The sequence below is a fragment of the Heterodontus francisci genome, chromosome 23 (assembly GCF_036365525.1).
Source record: "Heterodontus francisci isolate sHetFra1 chromosome 23, sHetFra1.hap1, whole genome shotgun sequence".
Lineage (NCBI taxonomy): Eukaryota > Metazoa > Chordata > Chondrichthyes > Heterodontiformes > Heterodontidae > Heterodontus > Heterodontus francisci.
Window position 1 is genome coordinate 27,744,050 of NC_090393.1, and position 27,633 is coordinate 27,771,682.

The following is a 27,633-nucleotide window of genomic DNA, read 5'->3' on the forward strand; positions in this document are numbered from 1 at the left end:
ACTGACGCTTCCACCCTGGGAAAAAGCTTCTGAATATCCACTCTGTCCATGCCGCTCATAACTTTGTAAACCTCTATCATGTCGCCCCTCCACCTCCGTCGTTCCAGTGAAAACAATCCGAGTTTTTCCAACCTCTCCTCATAGCTAATGCCCTCCAGACCAGGCAACATCCTGGTAAACCTCCTCTGTACCCTCTCCAAAGCCTCCACGTCCTTCTGGTAGTGTGGCGACCAGAATTGCACGCAATATTCTAAGTGTGGCCTAACTAAGGTTCTGTACAGCTGCAGCATGACTTGCCAATTTTTATACTCTATGCCCCGACCGATGAAGGCAAGCATGCAGAATGCCTTCTTGACTACCTTATCCACCTGCGTTGCCACTTTCAGTGACCTGTGGACCTGTACGCCCAGATCTCTCTGCCTGTCAATACTCCTAAGGGTTCTGCCATTTACTGTATACCTCCCACCTGCATTACCTCACATTTGTCCAGATTAAACTCCATCTGCCATTTCTCCGCCCAAGTCTCCAACCGATCTATATCCTGCTGTATCCTCTGACAATCCTCATCATTATCCGCAACTCCACCAACCTTTGTGTCGTCCGCAAACTTACTAATCAGACCAGCTACATTTTCCTCCAAATCATTTATATATACTACAAACAGCAAATGTCCCAGCACTGATCCCTGCGGAACACCACTAGTCACATCCCTCCATTCAGAAAAACACCCATCCACTGTTACTCTCTGTCTACTGTGACCGAGCCAGTTTTGCACCTTTTGCACCAGTCTGCCATGCGGGACCTTGTCAAAGGCTTTACTAAAGTCCATACAGACAACATCCACTGCCCTTCCCTCATCAATCATCTTCGTCACTTCCTCAAAGAACTCAATCAAATTAGTAAGACACGACCTACCGTTCACAAAACCATGCTGTCTCTTGCTAATAAGTTTGTTTGTTTCCAAATGGGAGTATATCCTGTCCCGAAGAATCCTCTCTAATAGTTTCCCTACCACTGACGTAAGGCTCACTGGCCTATAATTTCCTGGATTATCCTTGCCACCCTTCTTAAACAAAGGAACAACATTGGCTATTCTCCAGTCCTCTGGGACCTCACCTGTAGCCAATGAGGATGCAAAGATTCTTGGCCATTGTTCTGGGAATGCTGGCACTCCTCTCCCCAATGTGTTGGGAATGCTGCGCCTCCTCTTGCCCATTGTTCTGGGAACGCTGGCACTCCTCTCCTCAATGTGTTGGGAATGCTGGCACTCCTCTTGCCCATTGTTCTGTGAATGATGGCACTCCTCTCCCCATTGTGTTGGGAATGCTGACACTCCTCTTGCCCATTGTTTTAGGAATGCTGGCACTCCTCTTGCCCATTGTTCTGGGAATGATGGCACTCCTCTCCCCATTGTGTTAGGAATGCCGGCACTTCTCACCCCATTATGTTGGGAATGCCAGCACCCTACCCCTTGATTCTTCTTTCCATCCACCCCCCCCTTTCACACATTCAAAACCTATTACATTTCTAAATTTTCCAAGTTCTGATGAAAGGTCAGAGACCTGAAATGTTGGGCTCAAATTTTGGGGCCCCCCTCAAAGTTGGGAAAAGAGAAAGGGGACCCTGAAAATACCAGCGCCGGCCAGTGTGTCAGGTACAGGATGCAGTTCCTGGCGCTGGCAGTGATAACCAGGGTGGGGCGAGGGCAGGGCAAGAATCCAGCTCTCCTTCCTATTGAGGTCAACTAAATTAGTTAAAAAGCTTGTTAAGAGCTTGTTGGAGGGGAGGGTAGAATATTTAAAGGGACGCACAGAAGCTGTCAGTTTCTGATCAGCTGAAGGGAGGCAGGTACTGCATGGGGAGCAAGTCACAGAATTGGGAGACAGTCAAGACTGCCGCAGGGAATCACTCCAGCCCGATAACGTGTTAGCAGAGCAATGGGAGATGCAGAACTTGGTAAGGAGTTGCCCTTGGCACTGCATAGGTGGTGGGGAGTGTGGGCATTCAGTCCCTGGGCATTGAATGGGGTCACCAACCCCACATACCCACCCCTCAGCATCACAGGGGCAGAAGAACAGGGGCAAGGCTGCCAAGGACAATCGAGTGGTCACCTGTCCAAAAGGAAGGCTGCAGCTGGCAATGGGGGCATGACTGTCAGATCTTGGGTGCAGTGGCGAAAAGGGGCAACACCCTCCACTGGAAGGGTGGAACCCCAAGCATCAGCAGGGCACAGAGGTGGACAGAAGGGCAGGACGGCAATGGAGGCCAACCTCTAAATACAGGATCTACCACCGAAGATTGAGCTACCTAGGAGATGACAAGACCCAATGCCACAGGAAACTGTAACTCTCCAGGCAAATGTCACTGACTTCTGTGCCCTTGTTGCCGAAGAGCCTGCACCTCACAGCAATGGTTGCCATGCCCTGCTAGTGGCTGTCAAAGTCATTGTGCCCTCGAACCTCTTGGCTTCTGGTTCCAAGGATCAGCTGCAGACTTTCGTGGCATGTCGAAAATGACAGCATACCACTGCATCTCACAGATCACTTATGTCCTCTTTTCCAGAGCTGAACAGCACTTTCATTTCACAACAGACACGGACTCGCAGGGCTAGAAGGCATTAAGTTTCCCTCCATCACTGGATTGCCCCAGGTGCAGGGCTTCATCGATTGCACCCATGTGGCCATCAAGGTACCCAGCGACCAGCCACTCAGATCCATCAAAAGGAAGAGATTCCACTTCCTCAACGTCCAGCTGGTCTGCTACTACAACAAGAGTTTCCACCATGTGTCCGCTCACTTTCCTGGCTGCTGCCATGACTCCTTCATCCTCTGCCACTCCACACTGCCTCAGAGCTTCACTTCAACCCCCAAAGTGCATGAATGGATCCAAGGGGATAAGGGAAATCCCTTGAAGAGATGGCTGCTGAAACCTTTATGGGAGCCCCAGACAGAAACACCGAGGCGTTACAACCAATGCCACCTGCTCAGCAGGACAACCGTTGAGTAGGCCATTGGGCTTCTGAAGATGCCATTCTGGTGCCAGGACTGGTCAGGTGGCACCCTTCACTACCCTCCTGCATGGGTCTCTGTGGTGGTCTGCTGTGCTCTCCATAACATGGCCCTCCAGAGAGATGTGAAGCTTGAGGACAGTGAGTCCCTGGAAGGAGACAGCTCATTGGACGAGGCCAGGAGCAGGAAGTAAGAGGAGGAGGAATTGGAGGCACAGGGAGGTGATGTAGAACAGAAATAAAAACAAGAAATGCTGGAACCACTCAGCAGGTCTGGCAGCATCTGTGAAAAGAGAAGCAGAGTTAACGTTTCGGGTCAGTGACCCTTCTTCGGAACAGAGATGTGCCCCTGCTGTGTGATAAGATGGCCTCCTCCAGCCACCCTTGGAATGAGGACTATCCTCCTCCCCCTCACAGCCTCCAGCATTAGTACCAGGTCAGCATTAATGAAGTGAGGGGACAGTACTGCCCCAAGTGCCAGGCGCCCGGCTCACTTCCCTCTTTTGCCATGGAAGGCTTTGGCACAAACCACAGATCTCTCCCTCTGGACAACCAGCAGCCTCAATGATGGCTGCCGTGGGGTATCTACACGAGTCTCACACTTTATCTGGCCCGCCTCTGTTCCTGCCTCCACTGGTTCTCAGTGGACATACTAATTAAGGGCTTCCCCACGTGAAAATTTTAACTTTAATCAGTTTCCCACTGGAGGTAAGTTTCTGATCCAAAAAGCAAACCCGGCTCCCGATTCCTGCCTCCGTTTTGAAATTTCAGCCTGTTAACTCTTTTTCTCTCTCCACAGATGGGCGGCACAGTGGCGCAGTGGTTAGCACCACAGCCTCACAGCTCCAGCGACCCGGGTTCAATTCTGGGTACTGCCTGTGTGGAGTTTGCAAGTCCTCCCTGTGTCTGCGTGGGTTTTCTCCGGGTGCTCCAGTTTCCTCCCACAGCCAAAGACTTGCAGGTTGACAGGTAAATTGGCCATTATAAATTGCCCCTAGTATAGGTAGGTGGTAGGGAAATATAGGGACAAGTGGGGATGTGGTAGGAATATGGAATTAGTGTAGGATTAGTATAAATGGGTGGTTGATGGTTGGCACAGACTCGGTGGGCCGAAGGGCCTGTTTCAGTGCTGTATCTCTAAATAAATAAAAAATTAAAAAAAAGATGCTGCCAGACTTGCTGAGTATTTCCAGCATTTTCTGTTTCCGCTTCCTATGTATTAACCATTCTAGAGAGTTAATAGAAAAAATACAAACCAGCATTTTTGTTTCAATTGAAAAAGTGCAGCTGAGAGTACACTTGAAATATGTAATGTTTCCAGATCATTTTCCATAGTAACACTTTATTGCTGTTCAGCTGTAAACTATTCAACATTGTAGTCTTAACAATATTTGAAAGAGATTAGCCAGCAGTCCAATTAATTCCATCATGTGAATATCTCTATCTGCAAACATCTGGAGGGAGATGGAACCTTTAAGCAAATTCCTATTTAGTCTGTTCTTTTAAATAGCCATATAATTAAAGCACTATCTGAACAATAAAGACTGAACAATAGCCTAGAGCAAGAAAAGAAACTTAAACATGTATACAAATTTGCTTTCTCCCTTATCTGTGCTAGTCCCAACTACTGATCAACATAGAGGCAAGATGTAGATCTATATACAATGGAGTATGAAACAACAAATCACATCGGAGTTTAAATTATATTATATGTTTGTGGCCATTTAAATGCCACTATGTAGCATTTTTGCTGTAAAAGAAAAGGCACTAAACACAATAACTGGTTAATACAGTCATTGATTGATTATGAAATGTCAAATATATAGACAAAAACAGTGCAACATGGTGAAAGTCATGCTTAAGCTGTGCAATGCTGGTCATGGCCATAGCCCAAGTATTGCGTCTGGTTCTGATCAACAAGACAAAAGGGAGACATTCACTCCCTGGAGACAGTTCAGAGAAGAACCACAAGACTGATCGCTAGCATCAGACAAGTGAGTCTATAAAGAAAGACTGGAGAAATCTGGACTTTATAGTCGTGAAAGGAGAGGGAACATCATATAGAGATATATTAAAGATACAAAACAATATAGAAAAGATACATCCAAAATACTATTTCAAATTAAGCCAAGACAGTAAGCCAATGAGACATAAGCTGGCAAATTTAGATTGGAATCAGAAAATTCTTCATATTAACATATCGAGGGACAACTGGGTAGGGTGATGGAGGCAAGGTAAGTCCTGGAGTTATTAATGGAACAGCTGGATGCTGTGCCAAGGGGACTATAGGTATTTTCTGGATGGATAAACTAGGATGGGCCACACTGCCTTCCTTATCCACATCTGTCTCGTGATCGTGAATCCAGTGAACAATGCATAATGAAGCAGGTGGAAGTGTCAACAATCTTCTCTGTACGTACAGAGCGGGCTCTGGTTACAAAGCAAAAAGGAGCACAAACAAAGTTCAATGAAGAATACATCTTCAAAAAGCCATATAATTCAGTTTGCATTGCAAAGCAACAAATGTACTGCATTACATTATTGTAAAATCATCTTGCAAAATAAAATTACAAAGAAAAAGCTGTAAATACTGGGACTCTGAAATAGGAGAGCAACTGCTGGAATTACACAGGATGTTAGTCAGCATCTGGAAAGACAAAAGTCAGATTATGATATTTCAGGTATGTTCCTTCATTGGCAGGGGTACAATAAAGGGTACACATGCAAAACTTACACAAGCAAAATTTCCAAATCTATCTTTTCTTTTTATTACCTGCTGAGTATTTCCAGCATTCTTACTTTTACTTAAACATTAATCTCAGCGTCAGAGAAGTCAAACTTTCAAAACAGATTAGAGCACTGTTCTCATTAAAAAGGGAAATATTAATTCTTGCTGCAACACTCATAAGATGCCAGTTACTTGCCGAGCGACAGAGAATTTTCTGGTGTTGGAGAAGTGCATATTGCAGTCACTATATCACTAAGGGAACCAGAGGCAGCGTATCACATGGTTACTCTAGTACTGATACATTAGATTTTAAGAATTCACATTTGTGGCCTTAAGAAATGAAACACCAATCAGCCAACTCCACTAACTTGACACAAGGTCAGTTTGCGACAGTCCTGCATGGAGCTCCACTGCTGCTTGCTGGCATTCCCAACTATTTCCTACAAAGAAGTTAAACAATTCCTTAGATCTGTGTGAAGTTATCCAAACATCTCCCAGCAGATACCAAGACATTCAGAATACCTCCTGAGGAAACAAATTCCATAAAGGAAAGTTGAAACAAATAACCTCAACTCTTACTTTCCTATCTCTGTAGTTACTGACAAAAAAGCAAATCAATTCTTCAGTCATCATCTTCCTTGCACGTCCATCATAGCTGCACAATATGCATCTAATCTTTCTCCAGTTATCTGTGATCTATATTTTTTTTACTGTGATTAAATATCTGGATTGAATTAATTCAGACAAGTCTTGCAATTTAGGCTCTCAGAACTTCAAGCTACTGTTGAAAAATGCAGTTTCTGTAAGCATACTGGAACTCCTGTAAACTAATTCTTGCAGTCTTTAAGGTCTAACATGAATGATATTGCATACCACAGGACTGACAATTAACCATTCACAATGGGATTGTTAACTAGAAACTGCAAGGTTGTGCTGTATTCTCCGAACTAATTCAAAGTGTGGTAACTATCATATTGCCAGACCATTACACTCAGGACTAAAGTAATAATCAGATTTAATTACAAGTGAGTTGCCTGGATGGGTGCAGCTCCAAAAACATTCAAAATGATCGACACCATGCAGAACAAAGCAGCCCGCTCGATTGTCACCCCATCCACAAACATTCACTCCCTCCACCACTGAGGCACAGTGGCAGCAGTGTGTACCATCTAAAAGATGCACTGCAGCAATGCACCAAGGCTCCTTAGACAGCTCCTCACACACCATACTGACTTGGAACTATATTGCCATTCCTACACTGTCGCTGGGTTGAAGTCCTGCAATTCCCTTCCTAACAGCACAGTGGGTGTACCTACCCCACATGGACTGCAATGGTTCAAGAAAGTAGCTCACCACCATCTTCTCAAGGGCAATTAGGGATGGGCAATAAATGCTGGCATAGCCAGTGATGCCCACATCCCATGAATGAATAAAAAAAAATTACAGAAGCAGAAAATACAAGAGACCAACAGTATAGTCCTCGATTTGGACCATGCATACCTTCACCACATGGACTGCAGCAGTTCAAAAAGGCTCACCACCACCTTCCCAAGTGCAACAAGGGATGGGAAATAAATGCCTGCCTTGCCAGCAATACCCACATCCAGAGAATGAATTTAAAATAAAAAACCTTTGCTCCAAAACAATTACTGAATACTAACTCTTGGCAGTTATTTTTGACTAATCAAATGGATCACCTATGGTTTAGGCAATGTGAAACAAGCAGTACAAGACTCGGCCCACTTGTATGTTCCTGCCCTTTCTTTGAAAGCTAAGCAGACATATTTGAAAGTCAAAGTGATTTTTCAAGATATTGGCCAATTCAATGCAAAAAAAAAGTCAGACGTGATGTCAAACAGACTGCTGATTCACTATAAGCACGTTTTGCTTTACCCTGCATGCATTGCACTTTGTGCAATTGCAGAATGCAGTACAAGATAAAGATCTTAACTCCTTAAACAAAAATGAAACTCGGCTTTTTTTTGCCAAATGCTCATGAATTCATTTTTGTAAGAATAGGAAGCCTCAGAGCAGCACTGATGACATATCATCTGTGAGCATTTTGTACCAATATTACACCAATCTTTACCCATGCATATAGTTCCCTGTGAAAGTGACCTGAGGAAAATATAACCCTCACATCCTGCAAAATCTCCCACTGTGGAAATTCAATGCAGCAGCTCACAGTAAAAGCAAAATTAAAATGAATGAAATCTAGACTTCCTGAAACTCTACCCCTTAATCATAGAACTGTATTTCGCTGCACATAATATATACTCTGATATTACAAACCTACACCAAAAGCAATCCAATTTTAAATTAAATAAATAGATCCACTTTTATGGTTATTTATTTACATTTATTTTAACTGCTATCAATTGTTTCCAGCTTATTTTTCCATGAAGTAGTCAAGCTGGAATGAAACCAGAGGCCTGGCATTTATTCCACTACCACACAACCAAGCCAGGCTAGATAGTGATGGAATACAGGGGAAAAGCAGGAGACAAAGACTCCTGCTGCATCCCTATCCTGACCTAAGCGTTCCTCCTCCCCGCCTTAGCCAGGAAGGCCACTGGTCTACCTTTCAAATGGTAAAGGAAGGCTGGGACAACCTGGCCAATCTTACTTCTTTGTTGCCAGCAAGACGGTAAACACCAGGGACAAGGAGGAGCTGGGTGGTGATAGTTCCTGGCGTAAGAGTGGCTTCACCGACTGGAGCAAGAGGGCTGAGACAAGGCTTCCTTTCCTTCCACAAAGACTGAAAACAATTTAAGGCTGTTCAGTGTAAGGCCCTCTATAAAAGAATTGAAGTCTGTGGGATGCTTCTGCCCCTTTAATTGTGGCTCCCTCCCCTTTTGGTAATTCAGCAGGTGTGTCATCGCTGTCCCTAGTCAGATAAGCCCACATTCTAAGACCAAATAAAAACACATCGTGGCTCATACATTTAGCTTGACCACATAGGTGAGATACCAAAAGTACTTGGCACTTATGAAATCATAGCCTAAAATAAGCCAGCACCTTTAAAAGAGCTGCAGAACACATGAAGGGAAATACCTATCGATATAAGAAATAGGAGCAGGAGTAGGCCATATGGCCCCTCAAGCCTGCGCCGCCATTCAGTAAGATCATGGCTGATTGTTGACCTCAATTCCACTTTCCTGCCTGAACCCCATATCCCTTGATTCCTTTAAAGTCCAAAAACTTATCTCAGCCTTGAATATAGTCAATGACTGAGCATCCACGTCTCTCCGGAGTAGAGAATTCACAAGATTCATAACCCTGAGTGAAGAAATTCCTCATCTCAGCCATCCCTTTATCCTGAGACTATGTCCCTTAGTTCTCAAATCTCCAGCAAGGGGAAACAACCTCTCAGCATCTACCCTGTCAAGCCCCCTCAGAATCTTGTATGTTTCGATGAGATTGCCTTTCATTCTTCTCAACTCCAGACAGCATAGGCCGATTCTACTTAACCTCTCATCACAGGAATCAATCTGGTGAATATTCGCTGCACTACCTCCAAGGCAAGTTTATCCTTCTTTAGATAATGTTACCACTGAGGTGGGAAGTGTGCACTGCCTATTCTAGTCCCACTTCTCCACAGGTCACAACATATGTTTAAATTTTCCCACTTACCGATACGATCAATCATATACTCTATTTTTCCCAACCAAGTTTATTGAATAAACAACAAAATTATCAGTTTATTATAAAACCAGTCTTAACCTATAATTAAGTAAAACATACACACACAAACTGAAATAATAAAGCCCCTTATTTATCTTAGCCCCCCCCCTCCCCCATACACACACACACATACATCAGTTAACTGGAAAAATAAAAGGGATTGCTGTTTATAGTGCTGCTACAAAGAAAACAAAAAAAAACTTAGGTGGAATACTTGTCCTTGATTTTGGTTTGGCGTCCCAAATATTTATAGACGGCTGTCACTGGGATCTTCCGAGAACAGTTCTTTCCAGGTGATGTTGAAGATCAGATTGGGTAGGCTTTCCAAGAAATGCAGCTACAAAGGCTTCAGACAGACCTTACAGCAGAAATGCGGCAACAAGGTTTCAGTTCCCACACATTCAATACACAGGGTTTCTTCAAATACAGTTGGAAATAGGAAACTGACACACTGTATTATAGTATATATATATTATATGGTATTTAAAGAGGAGGTGGATAGTTTTTTTTTGAAATATCGGGGTGTTGAGGGCTATGAGGAGCTGGCAGAAAAGAGGAGTTGAGGTCTGGGGCAGTTCAGCCATGATCTTATTGAACGGCAGGGCAGGCTTGAGGGGCCGAATGGCCTACTCTTGCTCCTATTTCTTATGTTCTTATATATGCAGGATTTCTTTTCAACAGAGTAAGAAAGAGCTGTGTCTTCTTTTGGCAGGCAAAAACCAACTGTCTTTTGTAACAGTTTCAATTGAAACTAAAAACAGTCCAGAAGTCAAGTCTCTTGACCGCTATAAATCTTGACCTATCACTTCTTTGTAAACATCTCCCCAAGTCAAAACCCCTGCTGGGTGATTATCCACAGACAGGTGCCTTCCAGTAAGACTTGTTTACAAGTCAAGTCCAAGAAACTTCTCGTGACTTTTTAAAAAAACACAAAGTTCAGCAACTCTTCAAACTTCCAGATGAATCAATATCCATAATTCAACTATATGATCTTCAAACATATTTTACAAAAAAAAAGAAGCAATCTCACAATAAGGAGACAAAAACTATCTGCAGTACCTCCAGGTGTGGTCTCACCAAAGCTCTGTACAAATGCAGTAGGACCTCCTTACTCTTTTACTCCAGCCGTCTTGCAATAAAGGCTGACATGCTAGTTGCCTTCTCAACTTCTTGCTGTATCTACATGCTAACTTCATGTTTCCTATATGAGGAAACCCAAATCCCTCTGAGTGCCAGCATTTAAAAGTCTCTTTTATATATATTTTATTTATTTTATAAATAAAGCTCGTGTGTGATGAATACCTTAAACATTATATAAAGGCTATTGAGTCTTTTTTCCCTTTTTGGCTTGCCCCTGGGGGAGGAACCAGAGATTTACAAGCAGTTGCCAATCTAATGAAACTTCCTTAACAATTTGTCTCTAATTGACCTTACGATGTACAGATCCAGTCCATTCCTCCAATGGAAGTACCTGAACAGTACCCAAACAGAGAAAGATGCATATGACTTTCCAATTGTCTAGTTCAGGAAAGCTACAAGCAAAAATATCCAAAAATACTGCAGTCATAGATTTTTAGCTATGCTGCTGCAAGAGGATCTTGGTGCGATTTATGTTAAAAAAAAACTACTAATAAGTTAGACCTAACTCTTAAGGGGTTAATTTTACAGAAAAGCAGAACTGGGAAATGTTGTATATGATTCAGAAGTATCTGAACAAAGAAGAATTTCAACAATGAAAGTTACTTTCGACATTGCAGTGAACATTCACACCTTATATCATTGTGCATGTCTGCCAAGAATCCATGCGTGGGCTCGGGAGATAGTGGTTTTATTGACAGGTTTACTGGTGAGTCACTGAATGGGGAAGGAGTCAGAGGGAAAGCCCTCCCACTTGCTTGACAAAGAGAGACAGAGAGAGCAGGGGAGAGGAGGAGAGAGAGGGAGCGGGGGAGAGACAGACAGAGGGGGGCAAGGGAGAGAGAGGGGAAGGGGAGGGGGAGGGAGGGGGATAGAGATAGAGAGAGAGAGAGAGAGAGAGAGAGAGAGAGAGAGAGAGAGAGAGAGAGAGAGAGAGAGAGAGAGAGAGAGAGAGAGAGGAGGGGTAATGATTGACAGTGTTGCATATTCACTGAGTAAGTCTAACATGAGGTCTTACTGTAAGCAGCCATTGTTGAACTTTATTTACACCTCCCCAACAGACAGCAGGGGAGAGGTGGAGAGAGAGAGAGAGAGAGGAAGGGAGAGGGGGAGAGAGAGAGAAGGGGGCAAGGGAGAGAGCGGGGGGGAGGGGAGAGAGAGGGGGAGGGGGGAGAGGGCAGTATCACAAAATGCTTGGCTATTTCAATACACTGCACTCCCACCCCACTTAAAAAAAACTTATACATTAAATGTAAAATAATACATGTACATAATTTCTCAGAATACAATAATACCTAAAATTTAACAAGTTGGGCTACATGCTTGTTACTGTAATCACAACTAAGACATATGTGAGCAATATTTCCAGAGTAATTTGCATGTAAAACATTTTTTTCCTTACCACCAGTATGTCTTTAACAAAAATATAATTTTACAAGAATAATGAAAATAGCAACTTATTTTTTCTTCCTTCCTACATACTTTCAATTAATCTATCTGACTTCTTTCTCTTTCTGTCTCGGTATCTTCTTCCATTTTCAAAAGCTTGGCTCTACTCTCCCAACATCTCAGACAATGTCGATCCTGAACTTTGACTACCAATCCACTTAATGGTTGGGACTGTGAAATTGATCAATTTGTCTTAATCAAAGAACATAACTCAATTTGCTCTACCAGTGGATTCTGAGATACTGGCAAACTTTCAGTAACTTTGTGACTTTCACTTTCATTCTGATTTTCATTTGGGACTAGGAATTTGAACTACAGAAGGTTTCTCATGCTCTCCGTTTGTCAGAATTCCTCTTTCAAGCAAATGATCTACATGACACTGACAGAATCTCTCTCCAATCTTCACTCTGTCTTGTGTTTCTCTTACTTTGTTACTGATGTCAGGCTTAAGCAAACTAAACCCTGTCCTAGGAGCGTGTTTAAATAATAACTCATAAGGTGAGCAACCTGTTATTCAGTAAGAGAATAAAAAATTGTCTAGCCTGAGTTAAAAAAAGAAACATGGAAACTATCATGTCCAGCATGTCACCTAGAAAATACCTCTGCAAAGACCTCTTCACAATTTGTACACTTCTTTCTGCAGCACCATTCGATGCTGGGTGATATTGTGGTATTAGAGTGTGCTTGACTCCATTCTTACTCAAATATTTAAAACTCTTCTGACATAAACTGTAGGCCATTTTCTGAAACTAACACTACTGGGAAATCCATAAAATGCAAACCAACTTCGCAAAACCTCAATAGTTTTGGCACTTGTGGTATTGGGCATAGACTCAACATTTATCCACTTGCTATAGCTATTGACCAAAGCAATATGTTTATTTATTGATACAGCACTGAAACTCAGCCCACCAAGTCTGTGCCGACCAACAACCACCCATTTATACTAGTCCTACATTAATCCCATATTCCTTACCACATCCCCACAATTCTCCTACCACCTACCTACACTAGGGACAATTTACAATGGTCAATTTACCTATCAACCTGCAAGTCTTTGGCTGTGGGAGGAAACCGGAGCACCCGGCGGAAACCCACACGGTCACAGGGAGAACACGCAAACTCCGCACAGGCAGTATCCGGAACTGAACCCGGGTTGCTGGAGCTGTGAGGCTGTGGTGCTAACCACTGCGCCACTCTTCCACTTCTTTCCCTTCCACTTCAAAGAAATCAACATGTACACTCCCATGGTTTCCTTGTGTTTTGCCATGGAATGAAAGGAACCTTGGTCGGATCATTTGGTCCTCCTTGCTTAAAGACCACCTTATGCTCTCTTAGCACTTCCTCAATGTCAGGCTTACTTTTACTGATCCCTACTGGAAATAGCTCAGCCCAGTCTAACTGTATTTTCTAAAGCCAATTTCTTCCCATCAGGGAAAGTTTGTTCCCTCTTACTACTACCAATGGCAAGTAATAGGATGCATCATCATAATCCATCCTAACATTAACTTCACCTAACACTGGCATACTGTTATTGGAATAACTAGTCCATTTCACACCAGTTTTCCATAAGGGAATGTGGCTTAGGGACTTCTTATACTCTCCCTCCCAGCTAACAGACACAGCTGCAGCTGTATCAACGATGAAACTAAGTTGTGACTCTCCGACCTTCATTTTTACTGTGGGTGCTGGGATTATAACATCAGGCATTTTAGTCTCATCTTGCATGTGCTGTTTCTCTTGCTCTTTGACTGAGTACAACTCTTGATCTTCCTGCTCAATAAGATGAACTTCTGTTTCTATATCCATCATGTGCACTTTTGAAGACTTCCAGGCTCCTGAACTAGCTTTAGGTCTACCATGACCTCAACTTTGAGCTTTACCACGACCTGGAGAATTATTGTTTCCTCTTCTCCTGCATGCCGTCTGGATATGACCAATTTTCCCACAGGCATAGCACTTTGACTGGAAATGAGGGCATTTAGATGGTTGGTGGCTACATAGCAACTGGTGCCCACTGAAATCTGGTGGACCTCTACTGCCAGCTCACAAAAAGGATTTACATATCACACGTTTTAAACTGTTTATCAGAAATGAATGACTTGGTGAGTCAGAAGTCCTGAAAAGAATGTTAGATTGAAGACTAAACATCAGACAACCTTACACAGGTTGCTTTGATACTTAGGATTGATAAGTTCAGCTTCATGCATACCCATCTGGCTTCTTTTTAAACTTTAAAAAGTTTCCCCATTAAACAAGCAACCCTGTGGCTATAGGAAAATAGGCAAAGTAACAATTGCTTTGATCACTTTCTTTGATCCTGCAGATTTCATCAAGTAAACAGGCCTTGTCTTACACAAAAGAGTTCAGTAATCAGATTGGCAATCATTTACTGTGTTTATCAATCGACTACACTAAATATATGAGTTAATCACCATTTCTTTACTCTACGTTTAGAGCTATTCCAACAAAAATACATGTTGATAGTGGAAAAAATGCATGTGTGTGATTCACAGAATAAAGCCACAAACAACAGAAGTTGTATCAGAGATGACAGATTAAATCTATTGAAGTGCCTCCAGGTCAGTCATTTATTCGGATACCATATTTATGCTCCTGCTGCAATTGGAGGTAAATCCAAGTTAAACACTGAGGACAACCTGAGTTAGACTCTAGAACCAAGTCTGTAACCTCATCTGCTTTCATTGTAATGTACAGTGCTGCTTCTTTGAATTACTACCGTTTCACAGATATTGCAAAATGGAACATTTCATCTGTATTTGACAAGCAGGCAAAGTATACTCTGCCCTCTGTGAAGGCTACACTAAGCAGGCCACCAGGAGATGCAACAGTATGGTCTGGAGTTGACTGACCTGCCAATTATTACTCCTTTACGGCAGGAAACTGCATAGTCTCAATGTGGTACAGCCACCTGACAGCATAACTCAGATAAAACACAGGAAGTTGGGGGGGTGTGCGCGCTGTGGGGGGGGCGGGAATGGTGAAGGGCATGGGGGGGGGGGGAGGGGTTGAAGTCGTAGTTACAACTCTAGGTCCCACGATGCATTGGTATAATGGTGTAGAAATTGGGACCTCGTTATGCCCAAAGGATGCCTGAAGGATGTATTTAGGTCAGAAAATCTTTCAGGCATCCCTGGTGGCCACCTAAAACACATAAGACCTCTTACATATATAAATCATGCAAAGTATAAAGCAGCCCGCTAATTTGCTATGCAATTGAGCAGGCTAATGCTTGGTTTAGGCCCTATTGCTAAATTGATACCACAAGGCAGAGCAAGAGCCAAGCCTGAACCTCCAGGGATTCTTAAATGCAACTGCTGATGAAGGTTACTTTTTACAAAATCATTGGTGTGGAGTTGTGCACAACTAGGTCCCGTAAAAGGGAAAAGCTCAGTGCTGGTGTTGAAAAAAAAGGGATCTGTTATTTGTCAGGCTGCTGTCATCCATGAAAAAGATAGGTAATGAGATTGCTATTTATGACATTTTTGTAGGGATAAGAGATATGAGGGGTTGCAGTGTACCAGAATTCCTGCCCTTCTAAAACCATTGCAAACTTACAGGTGACAATGTTTATTTAGTTGCCACAGAAATGAAGTTATTCTATTGCCCAATACAACGAGAGAATTGAGAAATACTACAAAACAACAGAAATACAAGTTGTCAATACATGCCTGATATCAGCATCTGTGGAGAGTGAAGCAGAGTTAACCTTTCTGATGAAAGGTCTGGTCTGAAACTGACCTGAAACATTAACTCTGCTTCTCTCTCCACAGATGCTGCCAAACCTGCTGAATATTTCCAGCATTTTTTGTTTTTATTTCAGATTTCCAGTATCTGCAGTATTTTGCTTTTATATCATGCCTGACATCAGGTTAGGCTAACAGTGAATTTTTTAAATTTCAATTTTAAGACCAAAAGACTTGCATTTGGCAGCCATTTTCCCTTTTTAAAATTTTCTCAAAGGTGAAAGCCATATGTTTTATATCCAGTTCATGGGAAAAAGCTGCCCTCCAGTACCTTTCCAGAAATGGCTGTTCTTTATTTGTGATTCTGCCAGGAAATGGCAGTAGGCCCAACAACCACAGAGACATGCCAAGCCATGTCCTCACATGGTGCCCAGATCTGGACCTTCCAGGGGTGGGGCATGGGAAAATCATTAGATAGCATTTGAAAGTGGGAACCATGGGAAAATTTTCTCCCAACCCATTCATGGGAAGCCTGGAGACCGCCAATGTGACACTTTAGTAAGCGTTTCTGTTATGTGTTGTGGTTATCACATTCACCTAACACATTAAAGATCTTTGGTTTGATACCAAGCAGAAATGCAAAGTTATTAAGTGTGCATTTTGTCCTGTTGATGGTCTAGATGCTAAACAGCCAGAATCAGCTGACTCAGTATAGACTGAAGATCAAAACTGATCAACTGATCAAAACTGAAACAGGTCCCTGGCATGTACGGTTCTGTACCATACCGATTCATGGGGGCCAATAATCTACTGTCTGCTTCATACTACCATCCAAAATTCTATTATCTATGTCTGATATGCATTGGCAAGTAGGCTGACCATTTTCTTTGTGTCTCATGCTGTGTTGACATAATGCACATTAGCTACTGAAGCAGAACATCTGCCGTAACTATTACAGGCAACAACACAACATTCATGCACTTCTCAAAGTTCTGGCCAGACGTTGCATGAGATACTGAAGAAGGTTTGATGCCACATTTGCAACAACAGTAGGAGTTCAGCCCTATGTTGGCAGTGTCACACCAACATTACTTTTCCCATGCTGACAACTTCGTTTCCCTGTTGAGGGACCAAACGTACTGAAATCACACTATCGGGGTGGTCTACAGACCTACATGTGATCATGATAGCATCACAAGGCTGCCATACGCCTCACTAACCTAAGCCTATTGTATACAAAAAGATCAAGTTATTTTGATCAGCATGGTCGGAATTAACTTGGAACAGATTACTGAATTTACTGCTGTCTGTGGTAGATCAGCTACCATTTTACACAGTAGCAAATAAAGTGTAAAAGGTGCACACAACAATGTGGAATTCTATTTCACGCAGACATCTATGGCATGATTTATTGCAAGTGAGTGAAATTAAAAACAAATTAAAGTAGGTTGAGAGATACCTGCTTCTTGCATATTATGAAATACTGGATTCAATTTGAATAATGACAGGTCATGATATTCTGAACAAAGTTGAAATACTTAGGGCTTCATGGTACAGTGCAGGGTTTGACAATTCAGACTAAAACCTGGCTATCTGACGTGAACCCGACAAAACCCGACTACATGCGTTGGGTTCAGTTCTGGTTGGGTCTGTACTCAGCATCTAGCATTTGGGCTTGGGTCGGGTCAGCCTGGATTGTACTGTTTTGTTCTGTATTGTTTTTGTTTTGGTCTATGATCTTTTTCTGTTTCAAAAATGTGTTATTTTCGGATCGGGTCCAGCATTTAAAAAAATTAAAGGACTCAGGGCCCGGGTCAGGTTTTAATTTTATACCCAAGCCAGGCTTTAATTTAGACTGGTTCTCAATACATTACCTGTGTTCTACGCAAACGTCAGTTTCCACCAACTGGCAAGTCCTTTCGTTTCCTAGAAACTAAAAACTTATTTTTCTTTGTAAGACTGGGATAGCATGTCCCAGGCCAATCAATTTAATGATACAGTCCAAAAACAGTATGGGATATCTCTATACAGGGGGCAGGGGTGGGCTAAAAAAAATCTTGCAATTGTGATTTCCAAGGTGACAGTCACCAAGTTTGCAGTTCTGGCTGGGATTATTGCCCATCGCAAACACTTTGGAAATTTTGCAACTGATACGCACAATGTTCCAACTATTTCAAATAATTCTCAGAAAATTGTGCGTTCGAAATTCCAATATGCACCGTCAGCAGGCCAGGCTACTCCCTGGGACCATAAAGTTGGAAAGTGAGCCTTTAAATGTTATCTTTGCACTGTTATCCTTGTTCACTGTGTGTTGCATCAAATTTAAAGAATTATCCATTGAAAATGTGAAGGCCATGTTGTAATTTCAAAGTTAAACAGGGCTACCTTTTCAACCAAGGATCATCAATGTCAGGGTATACACTGTAACCTTTGGGTCAGTATTCACCATAATTACTCCGATATAAATAATCAAATAAAGTCATTCTTCTGGATCAATGCTAAAAATTTCACGCTTTTCCATACATAAACTACACTAAGTAATTACAACAGACATACTTGTCACATTTTCACCACAACCCTTCCCTGCCAGGGAACAGATTACAAATCCATCATTGAGCTATTTTAAAACCACAAGATTGCAACTCAATCAGCATACTTCATTAAACAGAAATATGAATAGAGCGAGGACAAAGTTAATCTACCTTTATCTAACAACAACTGCAATCCTTTCTCTGCTGTAGGCGTGCTCTCCTGCAGTTAACGTCAAAAAATCAAACAAAACCTCCTCTAGTTATTCAGCAAACAATTGTTTTTAATTCATTTCATGGGATGTGAGCATCACTGGCAAAGCCAGCATTATTGCCCATCCCGAATTGCCCTTGAGAAGGTGGTGGTGAGCCTCCTTCTTGAACTGCTGCAGTCCATCTGGTGTAGGTACACCCACAGTGCTGTTAGGAAGGGAGTTACAGGTTTTTGACCACGTGACAGTGAAGCAATGGCCATATATTTCCAAGTCAGGATGGTGCGTGACTTGGAGGGGAACTTGCAGGTGGTAGTGTTCCCACGCGTCTGCTGCCCTTGTCCTTCTAGGTGGTTGAGCTTGCAGGTTTGGAAGGTGCTGTCGAAGAAGACTTGGTGAGTTGCTACAGCGCATCTTGTATATGGTACACACCGCTGCCACAATGCAGTGGTGGTGGAGGGAGTGAATGTTAAAGGTGATGGAAGGGGTGTTAATCAAGCAGGCTGCTTTGCCCTGGATGGTATTGAGCTTCATGAATGTTGGAGAATTTCATCACTCTCCTGCCTTGTGCTTTGTAGATGGTGGACAGGCTTTGGGGAGTCAGGATCTGAGTTATTCACCGCAGTATATGCAGCCTCTGACCAGCTCTTGTAGCCACAACATTTATATGGCTGATCTAGTTAAATTTCTGGTCAATGTTGACCCCCCAGGATATTGATGGTAGGGGATTCAGTGATGGTAATGCCATTGAATGTCAAGGGGATGTGATCATTGCCTGGCACTTGTGTGGTGCGACCGTCACTTAACACTTAACAGATCAAGCCTAAATATTGTCCAGGTCTTGCTGCATGCTGGCACAGACTGCTTCACTATCTGAGGAGTCGCAAATGATACTGAACCCTACCAATCATCAGCGAACATCCCCACTTCTGACCGTATGATGGAGGGAAGGTCATTGATAAAGCAGCTGAAGATGGTTGGGCTTAGGACACTACCTTGAGAAATGCCTGTAGCGATGTCCTGAGGCTAAGATGATTGGCCTCCAACAACCACAACCATCTTCCTTTGTGCTAGATATGACTCCAACCAGCGGAAAGTTTTCCTCCTGATTCCCATTGACTTCAATTTTGCTAGGGTTCCTTGATGCCACACTCCACCAAATCCTGTCATGATATCAAGGGCAGTCATTCTCACCTCACCTCTGGAAATTCAGCTCTTTTGACCAGGCTGTAATGAGGCCTGGAGCTGAGTGGCCCTGGCAGAACCCAAGGTGAACATCAGTGAGCATGTTATTGCTGTGCAAGTGCTGCTTGATAGTGCTGTCGACGACACCTTCCAACACTTTACTGATGATTGAGAGTAGGCTGACGAGGCGATAATTGGCCGGGTTGGATTTGTCCTGCTTTTTGTGTACAGGCCATACCTGGGCAATTTTCCACATTGGCAAGTAGATATCAGTGTTGTATCTGTACTGGAACAGCTTGGCTAGGGATGCGGCTAGAACTGAAGCACAAGTCTTCAGTACTACAGCCGAGATGTTGTCAGGACCCATAGCCTTTTCTGTATCCAGTACCTTCAGTCGTTTCTTGACATCATGTGGAGAGAATTAGATTGGCTGAAGACTGGCATCTGTGATGCTGGGGACCTCAGTAGAAGGCTGAGATGAATCATCCACTCAGCATTCTTGGCTGAAGATGGATGCAAATGCTTCAGCCTTGTTTTTTGCACAGATGTGCTAGACTCCCCCATCAGTGATGATGGGGATATTTGTGGAGCCTCCTCCTCTGCTTAGTTGTTTAATTGTTCACCACCATTCACGAATGGATGTGGCAGGACAGCAGAGCTTATATCTGATCCACTGGTTGTGAGATCGCTTTGCTCTGTCTATCACATGTTACTTCTGCTGGTTAGCATGCAAGTAGTCCTATGTTGTAGCTTCACCAAGTTGGCACCTCATTTTTAGGTATGTCTGGTGCTGCTCCTGGCATGCCCTCCTGCACTCCTCATTGAACAAGGGTTGACCCTCAGTAGAGTGAGGGATGTGCTTGGCCGTGAGGTTACAGATTGTGTCTGAATACAATTCTGCTGCTGCTGATGGTCCACAGTGCCTCATGAATGCCCAGTTTTGAGCTGCTAAACCTGCTCTGAATATATCCAATTTAGCACGGTGGTAGTGCCACACAATACGATGGAGGGTATTCTCAGTGTGAAGACAGGACTTTGTCTTCACAAGGACTGTGCGGTGATTACTCCCACTAATACTGTAATGGACAGATGCACTTGCGACAGGTAGATTGGTGAGGGCGAGGTTCTCTCACCACCTGCCACAGGCCAGTCTGGCAGATATATCCTTCAGGACTTGGCCAGCTCGGTCAGTAGTGCTACCACCCAGAGTACATTCTGTGCCCTTGCTACCCTCAGTGCTTCTTCCAAGTGATGTTCAACATGGAGCAGCATTGATTCATCAGCTGAGGGAGGGCGATACGTGGTAATTAGCAGGAGGTTTCTTTGCCTATGTTTGACCTGATGCCATGAGACTTTATGGATCCAGAGTGAATGTAGAGGACTCACAGGGCCACTCCCTCCTGATTATATACCAATATGTCACCACCTCTAGTGAGTATGTCCTGTCCCACTGGATGGTGATGGAGGACTCTAGGACACATTGGCTCTGAGGTATGATTCGTTGAGCATGACTAAGTCAGGCTGTTTCTTGACTAGCCTGTGGCACGGCTCTCCCAATTTTGACACAAGTCCCCAGATTTTAGGAAGGAGGACTTTCCACAGTGGACAGGGCAGGGTGTGCCTTTGTCGTTTTCAGGTGGTCCATCGGGTTTTATTCTCTTTCAACTTTTCTGTAGTGGCTTGATACAACTGAGTGACTTGCTAGGCCATTTCAGAGGGTAGATAAGAGTCAACCACACTACTGTGGGTCTGGAGTCACATGTAGGCCAGACCAGGTATGGACAGACGATTTTCTTCCCTAAAGGACATTCAGTGATCCAGATGTTTTTTAATGACAATCTGGTAGTTTCATGGTTACCATTACTGAGACTAGCTTTTTATTCCAGATTTTATTAATTAAATTTAAATTCCGCCCGCTGCCGTGGCGGGACTTGAATTTGCGTCTCCGGAGCATTAGTTCAGGCCTCTGGATTACTAGCCCACTAACATTACCACTATGCCCCTGTTCCTGTTCCCTGTTCATTTAAAGTTTCAGACTCAGACCAGACTCACTTTTGCCAATGAAAAGCATTGAGATCTTCTCCTCGAGCAGAAAACTAACTCGTGTAAGACAACATTATGTATAACTGTATCCAGTGCAGCTTTCTTCACAAATTTTATCCTCTCATCTTCTGAAGGTATCTATTCTGCCAAGATACTGAGCTGAATTTTATCAACACCTCGATGCCGTGGGTCACGGAGCAGGAGCGGGTAAAATTCTGCGGGGAGAGGCCCACCTCGACCTGTGACGTCAAGAAGGGCCCGTCACATATTACCGGTGGCGGGGGGACCTCGGTGTGGACCCTTCATCTCCATATATAAATCAACATTAATAAGATGTAAATGTACTTACCTGCAGGCGGCCGCCGTCCCACGCCAATTTTACGGCCACCATTTGCGCTCCGCCTGCCTTCGGAACTCCCAAGGCGAGAACCTGGTCAGGAGGAGGGAGGAATAAAATTTTCAGGGTGTAGGACCGTGGAAATCAATTTTTAATGAATCTGGGGATGGTGGGAAGGGGTTATAGGTCAAATATTGGAAGATTGGGGGGGTAAAGTTCGGGTAGGGAACAATGCATATTTTGGTTATTTTGGGGAATTGAAATGACCATGGGGGGGGGGGGGGGGGGAGACAGGGGGAGGAAGAGCCTCCATATCTTTATTACTTGTTTAATACAAATGCTGATTACTTTGCCTTTAAAAATTAAAACTTCACCCAAGGGCTTAAAGCCCTTTAAAAATGGCACCTGCGCGGTGGCGCCAGACGCCGTTGCTGGGGACACGGCGCCCCTCCCCCTCCTCATCATCAGGGGTGGCCACTCCACCCCCTCCATTTAAATGAGCCTCCGTGCATTACATCATGTGGGCTCCTCAGCGGTGCTTCCGTGTTGGAAGGCTGCCAAGTTGAAAGCACGCCTCGCGATTAAAATTTGGGACACTGTTTTGTGGTTGTTGGTTGCTAATGCAGTGACTATTTACCATGTCTGTGCCTAGGCAGTGAGCAACAGCAGGCAGGCTATTTGACCGTGATTGACATTGTAGCTGAGTCCAAACCTCTTGTTCCCTGTCATCCATATGCACACATTTTAGCAGAGGTGTCTCCAGAGTTACTAATCACAGTAGTGGCCATAACTAAAACTGGACTCAAAGATGATGACGACAAGGAAGCCAAGTCTGCCAGGACTCCCACTCCTGATAGCTATCCATTCACCTTTGCTGGAAAGCTCATGTGTAGATGTTAAGTGAGAACATGATGGGCTTCATTTTAGCATTCACTGTCTGGACTCAAATATGAAGAGTTACCGCCAACTTTTGGAATCCTATCACAAAAAGCATCAGTGCTTTCAGCAAGAAGTAGAGAAAAAAGAAATAACATTGGGAGGAACACCAAATCAATTTGTCAGTGTAAATCCAAATAGTTAATGTGTTCAATAATATTAATGTGAAACGACCTCTGTGTACAAGAGATAGTCAAATAGTCCTCAAAGTGATTACCATTTCTGATGAATAGTGCTGTATTAAGTAGTGAAGACGTGAAGGCTGTGTTTTTTTTTAGGATAAAGACAACTTTCACAATATTAGGCACTTAAGGTGAGGGCAAGTGAAGTTAAGTATTTAAGTGAAGTCATTGGTATTATGTGTGACGCTGTGTTAAGAGCTAGTAAAGAAAGGACTTGTATTTATACAGCATCTTTCCAAAAGAACCTAATTAAGGCAGTTGTTTTTCTTAATTATTCTAGATTTTCTCCCGTTTATGGAAGGTACTTTTGCTGGACTACAATTCATTTGATGACATAAATCCTACAGTAACTTTCACAAAAAGGTAATTCTTAGGCACTTTTAGATTACAAAGGAATATCAGAGATGCAGGTCTCTTTGTCAGCGACACTTCACAATGGGTGCCAGGAACTGACAACAATGTAAGCCCTTAAGACTGAGAATAAGGGAACTGGTTTTCGCACTGTAAATCTGATAAGCCAACCATGCATGTTGACTCTCTGTGAATCTCCACATAAACGTGGAACTGGAGAGTGGCCTGATTGGCATCCATGTGCTGCTTTCCTAATGTTACAATCACCTGTAACTGTTTGCAGTATAAGTAAAAAGACCTCTTCATGTGTGAGTCTAAATGGTTGATACTATTCACCATGGAGGGCATCAAACTAGGCCCAATCCTGTTCTCATTTGAAAATCATGGATGTGCATCTCTGGCAGGGTCACTAGATAACCATTTGAAGTGGGAAGTCTGGCTGATTTTCTCCATATGAGGGGGCGGAAGCCAACTGTAGCACCCCAGCTGTGACCAGCTAATGTGGTTTGAGATAAGGATTTCAACTGTTTGCAGGAATGATTTCCCAGTGCTGGGTTTTAGTGATGCTGGTATTCTGGCCATATTTGAAAGCTTTAGCTAGAACCTCTATTACTTCTTCTTTGATAGTAATTTACATTATACAGTCTGTACCTCTGGTATCAAAAAAAGACAATTTAAAAAAAAAATTATTCATAGGATGTGGGCATTGTTGGATAGCCCAGCATTTATAGCCCATCCCCAATTGTCCTTGAGAAGGTGGTGGTGAGCTGCCATCTTGAACCACTGCAGTCCTTGGAGTGTAGGTACACCCACAGTGCTGTTAGGAAGGGAGTTCCAGGATTTTGACCCAATGGCTGTGAAGGAACGGCGATATAGTTCCAAGGCAGGATGGTGTGTGACTTGGAGAGAAACTTTTAGGTGGTGGTGTTCCCATGCATCTGCTGCCCTTGTCCTTCTAGGTGGTAGAGGTCGCGGGTTTGGAAGTTGCTGTCGAAGGAGACTTGGTGAGTTACTGCAGTGCATCTTGTAGATGGTACACACTGCTGCCTCTGTGTGTCCGTGGTGAAGGGAGTGAATGTTGAAGGTGGTAGATGAGGTGTCAATCAAGCAGGCTGCTTTGTCCTGGATGATGCTGAGCTTCTTGACTATTGTTGGAACTGCCCCCATCCAGGCAAGTGGAGAGTTGTGTGCTCATCCATAACTCAAAGTAGATTTCATTTGATAGCCCTATGTAGGAAGTTCTAAGGATTAGCTAAATTCTAAATCTACATTCATCAATATTTTTCTTTTACTAGTCCTACAAATACAGGAACCATCATATTCAGAGCAACCTAAATTCATCTGCCACAAATGTGCTTTCTGTCCATTACTTGAAGGGATCACAAATCTGTAACAGCATGTCTTCTACAGCTTTATGGTTTTTGGAAAACACATTTTGTGACTAGTGGAAAGGCACTGCAGCTTAAATGTAAGCCTCTCCTTTTTGGAAAAAGAAAATGTATCCTTCTATTCATTGAAAAAACATGTGTGTACAGCTGGGAAACAGGTCTCTGAAACCCAACTTACCCATTTGATTTGACTTAAGAGAATGAAATATCCTTTCAAACTCCCTACAAAAAGCAGTTTATTCATTTGCCATTCACTATAAGTGGCTGTGGGAATGTTTTAGTAAACCCTTCCACATGTGTCCTATTATGCTTTGAAGGACAATCTATGAACATACCCATAATTTCAAAACTGTTCCCCAGTGTAGCTGCATATCTGCAGAAATTCAAATAATCTACATTGGTGGAGGCTGATGTTTTTACACAAAAGCAGTCATTTGTTTATCTGTCGCAATACAAGTACAGTCACAAAGCAACGTACTATCAGGAACTTTCTATAGTGATCCTGGGGGATTTAAATTCTAACGCGGCAGAGGGGATGATAGGCTATTATTGTAAACTTTAAAACAACAGTTTAGTAATTACTGTCATTGGTATTCCACGTAAAAATAAGATACTAAGTCAGGTTCGTATGCAGATTTGATTTAATTGATTTAATAAAAATAATTTTTTTCTGCTAAAGATCTAATAGCATTGGACCAACTTACATATTAATTATGCTAAAATTGTTAATCTCAATTATCATCATGGCTTAGTGGGTGACCATGCCACTCGGTACACTAGTAAGTCACACAAACCTGATGCGTTGAATTAACTTAGCCAATAGTGGAAGCATGACAGCTGGTTTCAGGGACCACAGACAAGAGTTGAAAATCAACCAGTCTGTTCCTATTCGTGATTATTGTGCAATGACTCCTGTTGAAAGGTGTGGGCATTCAGTAAGAACGGGGTTTGGCACAGCTGTGATGTCACCGATGGTCAAAAAGGCCCACCAGCACTTTAATTAGGCTCATACATTATATATAGTTATTTAGGAAAAGTCCTGGAGGCTGCAGTGCTTGTGGGACCATATTTCAGCATCAGTATGTCGTCTTGTATCAGTTAGGCAGGATGCAATGGCTATTACAAATAATGGAACAAATTAACACAAACTCACTGTATATATCTATATTTGATGAAAATATAAGTCTGCTTGCACTTCCTGTCTGCACCAATATTTCTGTTGCCATATTTTTAAAATTACACTTGTTGCATCAACCTTCCCCCAGGTACGATGGGCCAAATGGCCTCCTTCTATATTCAAATTTTAAGATTCTACAATTATGAATTTCTATGTTTGCATTTAACATCGTTTTGCCTATTTAATCTGGTCATAAATTGGGAGGAAATTTCTGATCTGTTTGCCATAATTTGAGCACCATCTTGATTTATTTTCAAGTGATTTTCCCCTATTTGGTAGGTAAGTGTGCTTCCAAATTAAAACAAAACTATTCACTGCACTTTCAGTGATTTTAATGGCCTCCCAGCTTCCTCACAGGTTCCAAATGAGAGATAGCAAATACCCAACAGCAGAGTGAGAACAGGAATAGATCAGCTCCCTTTATTCAAGCCTCTTTGCTGCAGAAATACCATTCTCAGGTAATATGGGGAAGTAAATTTGCAATTCTGTAACAAATTCACAGGTGCATTATTTTTATTTCAGAACTGGATTGTTGAGGATTGTACAAGGTTTCAGACCTTGCCAGAAAACTGAAAGGGGGTAGACTTCCAGATTTCTACAAAGCTTTGTGTGAAAAAGCACTTCCTGATTTTCTTCCTAAATGGCCTAGAAGTTGTCCTCCCATTCTTGATTCCCTCATCAGAGGACATAGTTTCTTTGTATCTCTCTGCGCAGAGGGGTTAAATGGCCGACTCCTGCTGCTATGTTTCTATAAAATTTTTATTTATTTATTTAGAGATACAGCACTGAAACAGGCCCTTTGGCCCACTGAGTCTGTGCCAACCAACAACCACCATTTATACTAAGCCTACATTAACCCCATATTCCCTACCACATCCCCACCATTCCCCTACCACCTACCTACACTGGGGACAATTTACAATGGCCAATTTACCTATCAACCTGCAAGTCTTTGGCTGTGGGAGGAAACCGGAGCACCCGGCGGAAACCCACGCGGTCACAGGGAGAACCCTTTTCACGTATTAAGCACCTTGATCAGATCAACCCTCAATCTTCTATACGCAACAGAATACAGGCTACATTTGTGCAACCAGTCCTCATAATATAATGCTCTAAAACCGGGTATCATATACGGTCAATCTGCACTGCACCCCCTCCAAGGGTAGTATATCCTTCCTGAGGTACTGTGCCCAGAACTGAGCACGGTACCCAGAAAAGTTCTAATCAAGGCTCTGTACAACTGAACCATAACTTTCTCCCCTTTGTAATCCAGCCCGAGATCAAAATCCACATTCTGTTTGCCTTTTTTCATCCACCTACTAGTTTTAAATGATCTGTGTATTTGAATTCCCAAATTTCTTTGCTCCACTGCAGTTCCTTGTATCTCACAATTGAGAAAATAGTTAGATTTACCTTTCTTAGGTCCAAAGTGGATAGCCTCACTCTTGCTCACATTCTTCCATCATCACCCTATTGTACAGCAGAATGAACAGCTAATATCACAGCTATAGTCCAGAGTCAGATGTGAAGGGCATTTAGGTACCTCAGGTTCAGGTCACAAAAGGTGGGAGACAGAGCATGG

General features: G+C 42.9%; 1 protein-coding gene and 1 long non-coding RNA gene across 9 annotated transcripts in view; one reads left to right on the forward strand and one right to left on the reverse strand.

Annotated features, from left to right (window-relative positions):
* emid1 (EMI domain containing 1) overlaps window positions 1–27,633 on the reverse strand; it is a 426,608-nt gene that overhangs the window by 258,224 nt on the left and 140,751 nt on the right. The gene's annotated exons all lie outside the window — the stretch shown is intronic.
* The window catches only part of LOC137382664 (uncharacterized), a 50,219-nt gene that overhangs the window by 6,334 nt on the left and 16,252 nt on the right, over window positions 1–27,633 (forward strand). Inside the window, exon 2 of the long non-coding RNA XR_010977254.1 lies at window positions 23,416–23,498. This is a non-coding gene — a long non-coding RNA (uncharacterized lncRNA). The remainder of the gene's footprint in view (window positions 1–23,415; window positions 23,499–27,633) is intronic.